Below are 13,647 nucleotides of genomic sequence, written 5' to 3'. Positions count from 1 at the left end.
ACCTCCAGACTGGACTAACACTATTGAGCAGGGTGCATAAAGTAAAAAGCAAAACCTTACTACCCAAGATGCATGAGTTTGCCTACACATGGAGAAAGGCATAAAGGGACAAGCAAGGAGGAAATGACACCTTACAAGGGTGCAATCCCCTCCAGGACTGTAGGAGTAAAAACTCCCTCTATAGGGGATGGTACTGGTAGTCACAGAGGTTGTCCAGTGTGCCTGTTACAACCCCAAGTGTCTAAAGTTGTAACTTCTAGGATGGTTTTGGATGGTGGTGGGTTTCTGGTGAAGAACTTAGAAAGCATGACAAGTTTTGGTGCAAAAGATTTATTTAAAGTGACTGGTACATAAACAGGATAACATGGAACTAGAGCAGTGCTAAATAAAAGAAAATGAGGCTGGCTAATAGTGAGAAAGCCAACCAAACAAAAACCCAAAACACTCAGGTCTTCGGCATCTGAAACCCTGGCTAACCTTAACTACCCCCAGCCAGCCATATAAAACAAAGGCACTTGCCCATCCTAAACTAGTGTTTCTAATACAAAAACCAATGTACCCGACAACTTCAATACACTAGGGAACTACAACCAAAAGCAAAAAACAAAAGATGACAAAACATACTACAAAAGAACACAAAGGTTGATAACATGTTAGGACAAGGTAATTGCAAAAAAGTTCACACAAAAAAAATGAAGCCAAAGCTAGACAAAAAAAACCCAAAAGTAAAACATGAGAACTGAAGAAAACCAAAGCCGAGCCAATCACAACCAAAGACACCTTCATTCTAAAAACCTCTACTTTACAAAGAAAATAAAGTACATTTTCATTTCTACACAACTGAACAAGGCCCAAACCACCCAGGGGCAAAAATCTAATAACTTTCATAAACCCAAACCATTAAAATTCTGTGCTTTACATTGTCAATGCCTAAAAATATATACCAAAGCTTAGATGCCTAAAGAATGCTAATAAACATCCTCTACTTACATCAAATGTACCCAAAAAGTAGGACCTGAACCTCCCCGGTAGTAAAAAAAAAAAAAATCAATTGTGAAACCAATCAATTAGGAAGCAAAATGTCCAAATAAAAACTACAGGAAAAAGCAGATCCAGTGGCACAATGTACTTAATATAATTAACAGCAACTTATGTTGATGGTGGTGGTACAAGAAAAAAAAATTGGTACTTTATTAACATTCCATACAGACAAAAAGACATTCAATACACGAGAACATTCTCTGGCAAAGTATTTACAAAGCCACAACATAAAACAAAAATCCTCTCCCATGACAAGAGCTTTCTGTGCAGGTACCAAAAAAAGAGCCACACTCAGGTAAACCTTTCCTAAATGAGTGGATGGGATTAGTTTTCCTTTTATTCATCCCTACTTAATAGGTTTAATTCACTTTTACTCTACAGCCAAGGCAAGATTTATCTACATGTGTGCACCCATGCAAATAAATCATTGCTTGACCTTAGCCTCTCAAACGCTTTTCAAAATGGCTAAGAATGTGCAAAGTAGCTACCAAGTTACAAAACTTGGAACTTTCTCTGTTCCTGCACCAAAAGTCACTGTCTCCTCCCTGCCAGGTGGCTCAGGTGCTTGAGTTACAAGCCAAGGTCCTAACAGCCATTACAAGGCTGGTGTGCAGAGATTCACTTAGAGCTTCACAGCTCCTGTTGGACCATCAAAAGCACCTGAACCTCTTTCCAGCCCACAATTAACCCAAAAAAAGACCCCCCTCATTTTTTGCCTGTCATTAGAAACTTCTACAGCAGCTTTAATGATCCTCTGATGTGCCCATTGGCTTCCGGGATGGGAACAGATTCATCAAGATTTGCAGACAGAAACTGCTACCAAGTCTGCTGCATCTGGGCTCCTGTCCTGGTGAAGGTCTTCTCTTGGCAGCAAAGGCCTGGTCATCCCCCTGACAGCAAAGAACCTGAAGAAAAAAAAAAAACACTAGTCAGAAATAGTCCAGCCTACATTTCCACTTCCAACACCCAGTTTGACCTAAACTACTATAAATGTTCAGTACTACCTTTTCAGGACAAACCAACAAAACCACCCTAAAATGTGATAAAGCAAAAACAGAGTGCAGAACTCAAGTCCATTTCTAATACCTTGTTTAAAGCATTTAACATTCCCACACAAGTTCCCAAAAACAGCCAGTTAAACCTCTCCCTTCCCTCAACCTTGAGGAACTAAATTGTTCTTGAACCCAGTGTACTCAAAATGAGAACTTGCCTCACTCACCTGACTGGATCCTCTGATGCTGCCTTTAACTTGCAGTCTTCAGACAAGCACACAACTCTAGCAGACCTTCACTGAAAGACCCCCACAACCAGCCCCATCTGTGCTCCACTCCTGGGCGATGAAAGAACCTCCCTCTGAAGCCCAAGCTTGCTCATCTCCTCTAGCAGCATAGAGCCTGAAATGGAGAGAAGGATTCAGACCAGGTCCTCTGCACTTCTTAGAAACAGTCAAGCCAGCATTTCCACTCCCAACATGAACACAGTGCAGCACCTGTCCAGGACAAACCAACAAGAAAACACCCAGCAAAGAGCCAAGAAAAACCCCCTAGTCAAGGGTTCTTGGCACAGGATCCAGTGCAGTTCCTCCCCTGGGAGAAGAGCAGGTCCTGTGCCAAACACCCATCAAGAGAACCTGGCTGACATGTGGTCTCCACAGAGCTGTAACCAGCAAGAAATCACTGAAGGGAGCAGCTGGTGTGCCAAGTCACCATTGTACTGCTCTGTATTTAAGTGATTTATTTACATGTGTGCACCCATGAAATAAAATCACATACAAAAGCACTGATTCCATCTTTCAGAGCCAGAATGACAGCCAGTCAAGTGCACATTAGTATACAAATACCTCAACCAAGCAGGGAGGAAAAATTACCCAGAAGAAAGTCAGAAAAACTACACCACTATGACTCTAGATGTTTAGCACATTAAAGCATAATGTGCTCTGCCAGAAGATAAACAAGAGCTTAACCAAACCAAAAGGAGCTTTTTAAAAAATGTCTTACAAGCAAGGACAAAATTAAGTGTTTATATTTGATTTAGACTTGATTAGAGAAATGAGTTATTGGAAACTGAAACTCACCAATCGCTCCAGGAACAAGGTCCTCCTAGACTTCCTTTGCAACAGCTCCAAGATCCATAGGCATCCAAAAGAATCTAAAAGTCTCACCCAGCATATAAAAGGCTCATACTTTACTTCCATGACATTAACAGATTGGTGACTGGCTATGAAAATTAACTGTTCAAACCAGTTACACAAGCAATACATAGAGAAAGACCTTTATCTAAAACCATCAAGCTTAGATTCCATTATTGTATAACCAAGGTAAAAAGGAATGACCAAGTCCATTAACATTTTTATTCATGTAGACCAAACACATGGAAATAAAACTCATTTTAAATAAAACCATCTTCTATTAAAAGGCAGAACAGATTTCATACAAGTCAAAATCTCAAAAAGTTTTACACCCAATTAAATAGTGGTTGATATTCAGGCGTTTTTAAGCACACTAAAATGTGTACCTAGGGCTGTAGAAATGTGACTTAAAAACCAAATTAAAATTTTTGGTTTTACATAAAGAAAAATTCAGGGCACCCCAATAATCTTGAGATCCACAGGAATATGAGACCAAAACACTGACCATGTTCAGTACTAAATGGCTGCATCCTGGACTGAAAGGGTTTTAAAGCTTAAACATTCAGAACAAACTCAAAAGCACACCAGCAGCACTCAAAACCTAGTGATGGGTCACAACCAATGGATTTAAACCTTCCAGCCACTTCATGCATTCTACCATCAGGGTGATTACAGCCTGCACACATACAGATCAAACCAAGTCTTGCATTCCCCAATGAATAGAAACTCCTCAAAGTTCAGGTTTGACAACCACTTTGCACAAGTTGACACTTTTACAGCCACATCTCCTTTATATGACCTGCTGTACAAGATACTCTGGGCAAAACCATGCACCATTTTGTATAGTATACATCAGTACTACACTTATACACAGAACAATAAAACTTAATGTAGCAGTTACTATTGTTTTAAAAAAGTAAACATCCACAAGAAGAAAGTCCTCTAACAAAAGCATAAATATTATTGCAGCTCCCCCTTTTCACAAAGCACAGCACACATCCACTTCCAGACAGCTGGAAACTCATCCCTCCCCTTTCTGCACTAAAACGGACAGCATTACTTTCAGTGCTAAACTTTTGGTTTTAGGCATCTTAATCCTTACAATGAACCCCAGCTGCAATCCTAGTCTAAAGCATACCACATCTGTAAGTAACTCAGGTGCAGATTTAGACTTGATCCTCTGCACCTTTTAGAAACAGTCAAGCCAGCATTTCCACTTTCAACATTTTCACAGCAAACCTTGTTCAAGAGAAAACAAACAAAAACACCCTGAAGAGAGCAAAGAGGAAACCTCCCAGTCCACAGGGGAGGGTTCAAGTGCCGTTCCTGTGCCAACACCCATCAAGAGAACCTGGCTGACATGCCATCTCCTCAGAGCTGTAACCAGCCAGGAGTCTGCTGGTGTGCCAAGTCATTCTTGTGCTGCAGTGCATCTAAAGAGATTTACTTCAAAGTGCACCCATGAAATAAATTCAGGCTTTCAGAGCCAGAAAGACAGCCAGTGAAGTGAGACACTGCTTAACCAAGACGGACAAGCATTTCCAAGAAATAGACCAACAGCTCTACTAATCGTGTGGATTAAGCTTAAGGATGCTTAAAATTGCCCACCAGAAATCACAAAACTAAGCCTCAAACTGAAAAGACATTTAAACATTTTGTATAAGCTAGCAAGACTCGTTTCCTAGTTCTAAAGGAGGCAGGAGCCTTAGTAATCAAGCTCTAGTTCTCAATTTCAGTTACAACTCTTGACTCATGTTTTCACCAAAACTTAGCTAACATAGTATTACAGACTCAGCAATACACCTAGATGGGTTTTCTGCCTTCAACATGGACAGAACTACAGAGTCTGGTAAATCCAGAGGTGGGGGAGTTTGCATTTTTATTAACACATGGTGCAACATCTTCCATCATGAAACACTGCTCACCCACTCTGGAATTTCTAATGATCAAATAACACCCCTTTTATCTGCTGAGGGAATTTAAAACTTATTATAGGTAGACATTTTGATCCCATGAGGGAAATTGCAGTTCAACAGCAGCTAAAGTGAACAGCATTGTAATGAATGATACAATACAATCAGTACAGTGAGAAGTGCACTAAGTAGAGTTACTCACAGTCCAGAACATACAAAGAATAAACCAAAACAGTACACAAAGTTGTATTGCACAAGTCCCTGGCATATTGCACGAAAACAGATGTAGCAGTTTACTGTTCAGACAGTTTATGACTGCCATCTACATCCACCCCCGACTAATGACAAAGAACCTGCACATCCCGACAACCTTTATCATTTTGGGTGACTAGTCTTACAAACTCAACCCCATTCTCCTGAAATACCAATCGGCAAGTCTCCTTCCCAACGAGAGGAGAAAACACTCTGGACCACGTTTACACCAACATTCAGAATGCTTACAAGGCCATACCCCTCCCCCAGTGTGGAAACAGACCACAATCACCATTTCTCCTCCCCACACACAGACAGCTGCACAGGTGAGTGAAACCAGCAGTCAGGACAGTGAAAGTGTGGCCTGAAGGAGCTGAATCACTCCTGCAGGACTGTTTTGAAGGCACTGACTGAGGTGTTTTTAAAAGAGGCATCCACACAGTATGTATCAACATACAGGAATATACATCAGTCACTAGCTACATCAAGACATGTGCTGGCTATGTGACAAAGGTAATAAGAGCATTTCCTAAACAGAAACCATGGATGAACAGAGCTCTGCAACATTCAATCGGGCAATAAATCAGAACTGAAGTCAGCCAGTATCAATCTAAAGAAAGGTATTAAACATGCAAAAATCACACTCAAACAGGAACTGGAGTAACACTTCAGCACTATTGACCCAAGGCGCATGTGGCAAGGTATACAGGCCCTCACAGACTACAAAAAGGCAGACCATCTGTCCATGATGCCTCCCTGCCTAATGAGCTCAATGCCTTTTATGCTCATTTTGAAGCCAGCAACACTTTTTATCCACATCTGGATAAAAAAAAAAAAAAAAAAAACACAGGATTACTATTCATCTACTTCAGCTCAGCTTTTAATACCATCATTCCAGAAACTAGTCAAGAAACTCAATGCACTGGGTCACGACACCACCCTCTGCAATGGGATTCGGGACTTTGACAGGCAGACCTCCAGCTGTCAAGCTTGGAAACCGCACCTCCAGCACCACTGAACACAGAAGTCCCCCGGGGTGTGTGCTTAATCCATCGTCCACCTGTCTGATTAAGAAAGTGCAACACAGCCTGAATTTCCCCAAGACGGTTGAAGGCGGCTAAGATATGTCCCCAGATTCTCACCAACTTTTACAGATGCACTACAGAAAGCACACAGGTTGCATCAGTGTAGTATGGCAACTGCAGTATTGCAGACCACAAAGCCCTACAGCGGGTGGTGAAAACTGCCCAGTCCATCACTGGGGTTACTCTCCCATCCAAGTCATTTATGATGGAGAGTGCTTGAGGAAAGCTCTAAGCAAAGACCCCACACACCCTAGCAAGAAGACTGCTTGAGCCTCTACCATCTGGAAACCAGTACCGGAGTATTTGGGCCCAGACAGTTTTTACCCATGCACTACACAACTATTAAACTTCCAGCCTCTCACCCATGAGCTGAACCCTCAATCAAATCTAAAACGCACACATTGAAAATCTACCTCACTTGCCAAGAAGCTCACTCTCCATAAAATGTTTTATCCTTTATTTCACATAGTTGAAGTATGATCTTGCACATTGCCTATTTTCTTATACAAAAGTATTGTTTTGTACTGCTTAACATCCAAGAGCTAGCCAAATAGCATTTCGTTATACCATATACCTGTATATAAGTATAATGAAACTTGAACTCTACACTTTCCCAAATCAAAGACAAGATGCAAAAGCCCACAACTCACCGCTGCAGTAGGGACAGTGTCCTGCATGACTACTGTACCTTTGCATGTGTTCCAACATCCACAGGTGCCCAGCAGATTCACCAAGGGCAGCTTAAAACCCCTCCTTGCTTTCTAGTGTTCAACCTGCAGGACTTCAATACTCACAGGTCACACTCCCAATATCCATTCAGACAGCCAAGTCTGTTCCATGGAAGCTCATCTCCAAACAAGACGTCATCAGCACTGTCTGCATTCAGGTGGGCAGGGACTGGGGAGCACTGGGGACTGGGGCATTCCACTCTAAATCACAAACAATATTCCAGAGTCAATCATACCACTCAGCACCACTGTGGTCTAGCCTCAATGAGAGAGGCGGTTCTGTGAACATAACTGACCAAGATACCAACACTCTTCTCTTGAGACCAGGAGCTGAAAACTTCAAAAGCATCCTTTTTCCAGTGACAGTCCTCATCTGACAGCTGCCTCTCAGTGCACCAACTGCAAGGACAAAACAGGACTGTCCATTTTCCTCCTCCACACTACCACCATGCAGATGCAGTTTTAAAAGTGCCCCTCACACTGACCTGCATCTCCCCTCTACTTACAACTCCCCTTGTTCATGGAGAGTCCAAGTCCACTTCCCAAGCAGTAGCACTCCTTGCTCTCCACCAAGACAGCTATGGGAAAACTGCATCCTGTGGGGAAAAAAAAAGATCAGACCCCCCCCACAGTCATTTACATCGAAGCCAAAAAGATAAGGATAACCAATTAAGCAGAACATGATCTATACTAAAAATGCAAGATGGGTTAGGAGTAAACTAATCAGGCAGTGGGATAATTAGATTACTCAGTTTACTCCACTTCTGGTGATGAGAGGTCATCCATCTGGGAGCAAAAGCCTGGTCAACCCTTCTGGCAGCAGATAACCTAGTAGACAGATTATTATGATCCTCTGCACTTAAAAACAGTAAGAACAATAACTCCCAGCTCCAGTTTTGTACTAAACGTCCAAAATGTTTATGGTGCAGCATCTGTCCAAGATAAAACAGGAAAAACATCCTGCAGAGAGTGAAGAGAAAACCCCCAGTCAAGGGCTCTTGCCACAGGGGAGGGATCCAGTGCAGTTCCTCCCCTGTGAGGAGAGCAGTTCCTGTGCCAACACACATCGCGAGTACCTGGCTGATATGCTGTAACCAGCAAGGAGTCTACGGAGGAGGCTGTTGGTGTGCCAAATCACTATTGTACTGCTGTGCATCGAAACCAATTTATTTACATGTGTGCACCCATGAAATAAATCCGATGCAAAGCAGTAATTGCCTTACAGAGCCAGTCAAGTGCACATTCGTATACAAATGCCTCAACCAAACAGGGAGGAAAAATTACCCAGAAGAAAGCTTCACCTCTAGAAACAGTTCAGCATGTTAAAGCGTGACGTTATACACCAGAAGAGATCCAAGAGCTTAACATGTAGCCTACTCCAGAAGAAGCTTTTCAGCTTCAGTAAACAGTTCTAAACAAGCAAATACTAAAAGGTTATATAGCATCAAGTTTGAAATGGATAAGGTTAGACAGGAAAAGAGTGAAACTCACCTCTGCTCCAGGGACATGTCCTCTATTACACCACCCTTGCACCTGCTCCAAGATCCATGTGCATCCAGGAATTTCAAGGACTGCTTGCAGCACCTCTTCACTTTCTACTGTTCAAACCACAGACTTCATTGCTTACCAATGGGCATCAACCAGTCACACAGCTGGTATCCAGTGAGCTTCCTCTAAGCAGGGTTCTCCAAGCCTGTCACTGCACTGTGCATTCAGCTGGCCAGGAACTGCAGAGCACTGATTGAACTATAATCAAATGCACAGATCTGCATCACTGCTGACCCATCTCGGGAAAAACAGCTACACTTGCACCTCCTCTACTTACCTTCAAACCCACCTATACCTAGGCCTCAAGAGTGCACCGATTAGAGTGAGAGCAAATAACATACCCACACCGAAGATGAGGGTTACAGCCCAAGCACGTCAGGCAGTAGGATGATTGTTTACCCACCACTCTTTCTACCTTATTCAGAGGCTCGGGACTTTCTGTAGATGAGAACTTGAAGCAGGTGGATCACCTCACCTTACTCAGGACAAAGCTAGCCTCCTCTCTTCTGAGCTGGACCATCATGCAGCATGGCATCATGGACACAGACGCCACTAACATTGACAGTTCTGGATCTTGTTGCAATACTCCAGGACAGTTCTCACCCTGGACTTCCTTGAGATTAGCTTGGATACTGGCTGAAACCAGAAATGAAAGCTAGTCAAATCAGTTGCAAAAGCAAAAAAGTAGAAAATTTGAGACACCCAATTAAAAACCTCTAGCTTAACCAACTGAGCCTTATAACCAAGATACATGATTGTTACCAAATCCATTTAAAGTAGTTCACCACGTAGATGTGCTGCACATTCAAGCACAACTTACCCATCATTAAAATCCCACCACCACTACCGAAAAACAGAACTGATTATGCAAAGCTGCATATCCAAATAAAATAGTAATTGAAATTCAATCTTTTTAAAGAGACCCTAAAAATGCATACCTAGTGCAGCAGAATTTTTGCCTTAAACTCAATTTGAGACGAGCCACTTCTGATTTTGCAAAAGTAACAAATTCAAAAACAGCAAGGATCCACAGCAGTATGAGATCAAAACACTATCCATCTTCAGTACCAAACCGCTACAGCCTTAACCAAGGTGAAAAGGCTTTGGAGCTTAAACAAATTAAACAAAAGTACATAGTACTCGAAACTGATTGATAGGGCACCACGTGGATTGAGGTCTTTGAGCTGCATCACGCACTTGACCATCATTGAGAGAATACTTTGAACACATACCAATTAACCCATGGTCAAACTAAGCCTCATATTCCTCAATGACTAGAAGCACCTTTAAAAAAAAGCTTTCTAGAAGATCAGCAGAACCACTTAACCAAGTTTCACAGCCAGTTTTACACCAATAACAGTTTGTGCTCATGGTTAAAGTACACATCCAGTATAAGAAAGTCCAACAGTCTTCATGTAGCTCTCTCCCTCACAAGGCACAGTACACAACCACTTCTAATCAGCTGGAAACTCACTCCCCTTTGTGCACTAAACCTCTGACAGGACTGTGCTGGACATTCACAGAATAGTCTCACTGGGTAATCAGGAAGACACCATACTCTTAGTTCCCCCTTTAATTTACTTAATTCACTTCTAAAATTTCAATGTAAGATTTAGTTACATGTGTGCACCCATGAAATAAATCTTACATACTGACAATTCTCTAATTTCCCAGTCATACCATAAACAATTTAGCCAAATCCTCCCCAGTGCTTGCACAACACTTTCAGTATTTGACTTCCGTCCCCTGATTAACCAGTACTTATGCTACAGTGACACTTTATCATTAAGGCTAAAAAAAAAAAAAACAAAGAACCCCAGCAGCTCCAGGCTACATCAGAGTCCCCTCTTACCTGGAACAAAGTCAACTTTGGCTCAATCAGCCAGGTGGCTCAGCTGCTCCTGGGAACAACCATCAAAAGGCTGATGTGTAGAGCAGCAGTCGGAAAAGAAAGCTGCTCAAGTGGTGTCAAGCCCACAGCTGCCCCACACAACCTCCCCAATCTACTCTTGAGTGGTAAGGAACTCACTGATCTGACTGGGTCTCAGACATGGTATTTCACTGTTGTTTGAAAACATCTCCAAGGAGTCTCCAAGAGGAGGCGGCTGCTGGTGCTACAACTGCTTAAGCAAGAAACATCAAAACAAAAGCCTACAATAAAGAAACCCACAGTTCAACAGGAAGCTAAACTTGCCCAGTGAATCCCAAAACTAAGCCTAGTACAAAAGTGAAAAAGCATTGCATTTGGAATTTGCTAGCAAGACACTCACACCTGACTCCATATAAAGACTCTTTTAATCAAACACTATAGTTTGATATTTCAGTCATCTTTGATTTGGGAAAGTGTAGAGAACCAGTCACAAGGTGCAAAATGCCAAAACTCACCAATGATTAGACAATGTTCTGCACAACCTTCCCACGTGTTTAATACTCACAGAACACTCCCGATATCCTTTTGGACGGCCAATACTATTCAATGGAAGCGTCCATCAGCACTCTTTGCATTCAGGTGGACAGGGACTGGGGAGCACAAATCACAGCATTCCACCCTAAATCACAGAAACATTCCAGAGACCAAGACACTCTTCTCTTGAGACTAGGAGCATCTTGTCTTCAACCACTGCCACGTGCACCAACTGTAAAAGAAACAGAACTAACCACTCCCATCCTCCACACAGAGGGGACCAGGTTGTGCTGTGTAGGCTGCTCCCAACTTTAAAAGCTCTCCTCACACTGACCTGAATCTCTCCTTTGCTTACCTTCAGCTCACATTGTTCACTCGGCGCAGCCCAAGTTCACCAGCAGTAATGCTTCCTACTCCCCCGTTCTCAGTCTGACGGCTGTCACCTGCTCATTGGAATACACAGTGTAAAAAAAGTATTTCAACATCACTATCTTGCATCACAACACTGGCTTGAATACTGAAGATGCCCAACGGATTGCTACAGTTGAAGTTAGTTGCAAAATCAAAGATTCTCAAAATATTCAATTTTCCATGCAGTAAACTAAAGAATGCTTGGCTTTCAGATTGTCCTGCATCTCTGATCCTGATTACAGGGTCTTTCAACTTCAAGTGCAAACTAGAAGTAGCCAAGAGTTTGTCATACAACACTATGTCCCATGCCAAAAGCCATCTGCCCAGTACACATAAATATACCCCATACAACAGTCTACACAATTGTACGTGAACCCAGGTATATGTACTGTACCCAATGAAAATGTTCCACATGTAGCTAGTGTACACATTGTAGTCAAACCTGATAACATCAGAGGATTCAATGAAATTCAGACTTGGAACAAGCTCCCCACTCCTCCAGTAGACCTTCATAGAAAGAGACCGGCCCCATCTGCGCTCCACTCCTGGTGATGAAAGGTCTTCCCTCAGGAGCACAAGCCTTCTCATCCCTACTTGCAGCAAAGAGCTTGAAATGGAGAGAAGGATTTAACCCAAGTCCTCTTCCTTTCTTAGAAACAGTCAAGTCCGCATTTTCACTACCAACAGGGTCCAAGTCAAACCAACAGGACAACACCCTGCAGAAAACAAAGGAAACCCTCCAGTCCACTGTCGTGCCACAGGGGAGCAAGTGCAGTTCCTGTGCAAACACCCATCAAGAGAACCTGGCTGACATGCTGTCTCCTCAGAGTTGTAACCAGTAAGGAGTCCGATCCATCAGGTCACAATTGAACCAAAGTGATTTATTTACATGTGTGCACCCATGAAATAAATCACATACAAAGCACTAATTTAGTCTTTGAGAGCCAGAATGACAGCCAGTCAAGTGCACGTCAGTGCCTCACCCAATCAAGGAGCAAACATCACCCAAAAGAGACAAGACAAATCCAAAATTACACCTCATTTCTAAGTGGATAGCATGTTGCAATGAGGTTCAAGAGTTTAACACTAAGCCTACACCAAAAGTACCTTTTCCTCCATTGTAAAAATTCTTACAAGTGAGGGGGTTGTTTGATCAATTTGGACTAAGCAACATGAAAGATATCTGAAAGAGAAGCTCACTCACCAATACTAAATGGTTAGAGCATCAAATTTGCTTTGGATTAGGGAAGACAGGAGAAGAGTGAAACTCACCTCTGCTCTGGGTAGTGCAACTGCTCCAAGATACATGGGCATCCAGGAAATGTAAGGACAGCTTGCAGCATGTCTTCGCTCTCCCGTTTTAAAGTTCTGCACTTTATACTCACGGTAGGGCATCAACAGGTCACGCAGCTAGCATCTTTTCGGCCAGCCAGTGAGCTTCCTCGAAGCAGGATTCTCTAGGCCCGTCACTCCACACTGTGCATACAGCTGGCCAGGGACCGGGAAGCACATCACTGCTGACCAAATGCACGAAAAGTTTGACTTGCAACTCACCTTTACCTTGGCCACATGGGTGCACTGATTGGGTTAGGATCAATGATTAGGTCAGCATTGAAGGTGCAGGTTATAGGTTAGGGTCAGGAATTTCAGGCAGTGGGATGATTGGTTTACAGTCTGTGAGTCCTAACAATTTAAGCCGATAAAAAAAAAAAAATTGAGCAGATGCATCACCTCAGCTTTATCCATACAATTAGTTAATTCACCACGTAAAAGGATCAATGATCACTAAAACAAAACACTTGATTTTCATCCAATAAAGCTCAGGGCTACAGTAAATCTGATTACACTGGCTTGCAAAAAAAAAAAAAACCTAGAAAAAAATTAAAACCTCAAAAGAAGCTATTACTCTTACCTACCACAGTAATACTAACATTTTAAAAGTAAAAAACCACCACAAATCACAGGAGAGTCTTCACCTGCTGCAGCTGGGAACACACTGGCTCCAGGGCTGCCTTATAAAACTCCTCAGGGCGATTAACAGGAGCCAATCCCAACCTGTGCTCAGTGTCCCACCTCCACTGTTTCCAATTCAACACAACTGCTTCCAATGACTAAACTAGCACTTACCCCACCTCAT

At 42.5% G+C, this 13,647-nt stretch overlaps 2 long non-coding RNA genes across 3 annotated transcripts in view; both read right to left on the bottom strand.

The window, feature by feature from the left end:
- Nucleotides 1-314: 314 nt before the first annotated feature.
- Nucleotides 315-9,301, bottom strand: LOC148641293 (uncharacterized). 2 transcript variants are annotated; one of them, XR_015930076.1, is made up of 6 exons: nt 8,639-9,301; nt 7,633-7,975; nt 7,444-7,546; nt 3,116-7,348; nt 2,261-2,435; nt 315-1,946 (listed from the first exon to the last, which is right to left on the bottom strand). It is a non-coding gene; the product is annotated as an uncharacterized LOC148641293 (long non-coding RNA). The 2 variants fall into 2 exon arrangements; XR_015930075.1 differs by lacking the exon at nt 8,639-9,301 and having other exon boundaries at nt 7,633-8,426.
- Nucleotides 9,302-11,986: 2,685 nt separating this feature from the next.
- LOC148641291 (uncharacterized) overlaps nt 11,987-13,647 on the bottom strand; it is a 28,849-nt gene continuing 27,188 nt past the window's right edge. Inside the window, exon 6 of the long non-coding RNA XR_015930052.1 lies at nt 11,987-13,024. This is a non-coding gene — a long non-coding RNA (uncharacterized LOC148641291). The remainder of the gene's footprint in view (nt 13,025-13,647) is intronic.

Source organism: Lepisosteus platostomus, chromosome 25 (genome assembly GCF_059453375.1).
Source record: "Lepisosteus platostomus isolate fLepPlt1 chromosome 25, fLepPlt1.hap1, whole genome shotgun sequence".
NCBI lineage: Eukaryota > Metazoa > Chordata > Actinopteri > Semionotiformes > Lepisosteidae > Lepisosteus > Lepisosteus platostomus.
Note: the sequence above shows the minus strand (reverse complement) of the source record. Positions and strands in the feature narration are given on the sequence as shown.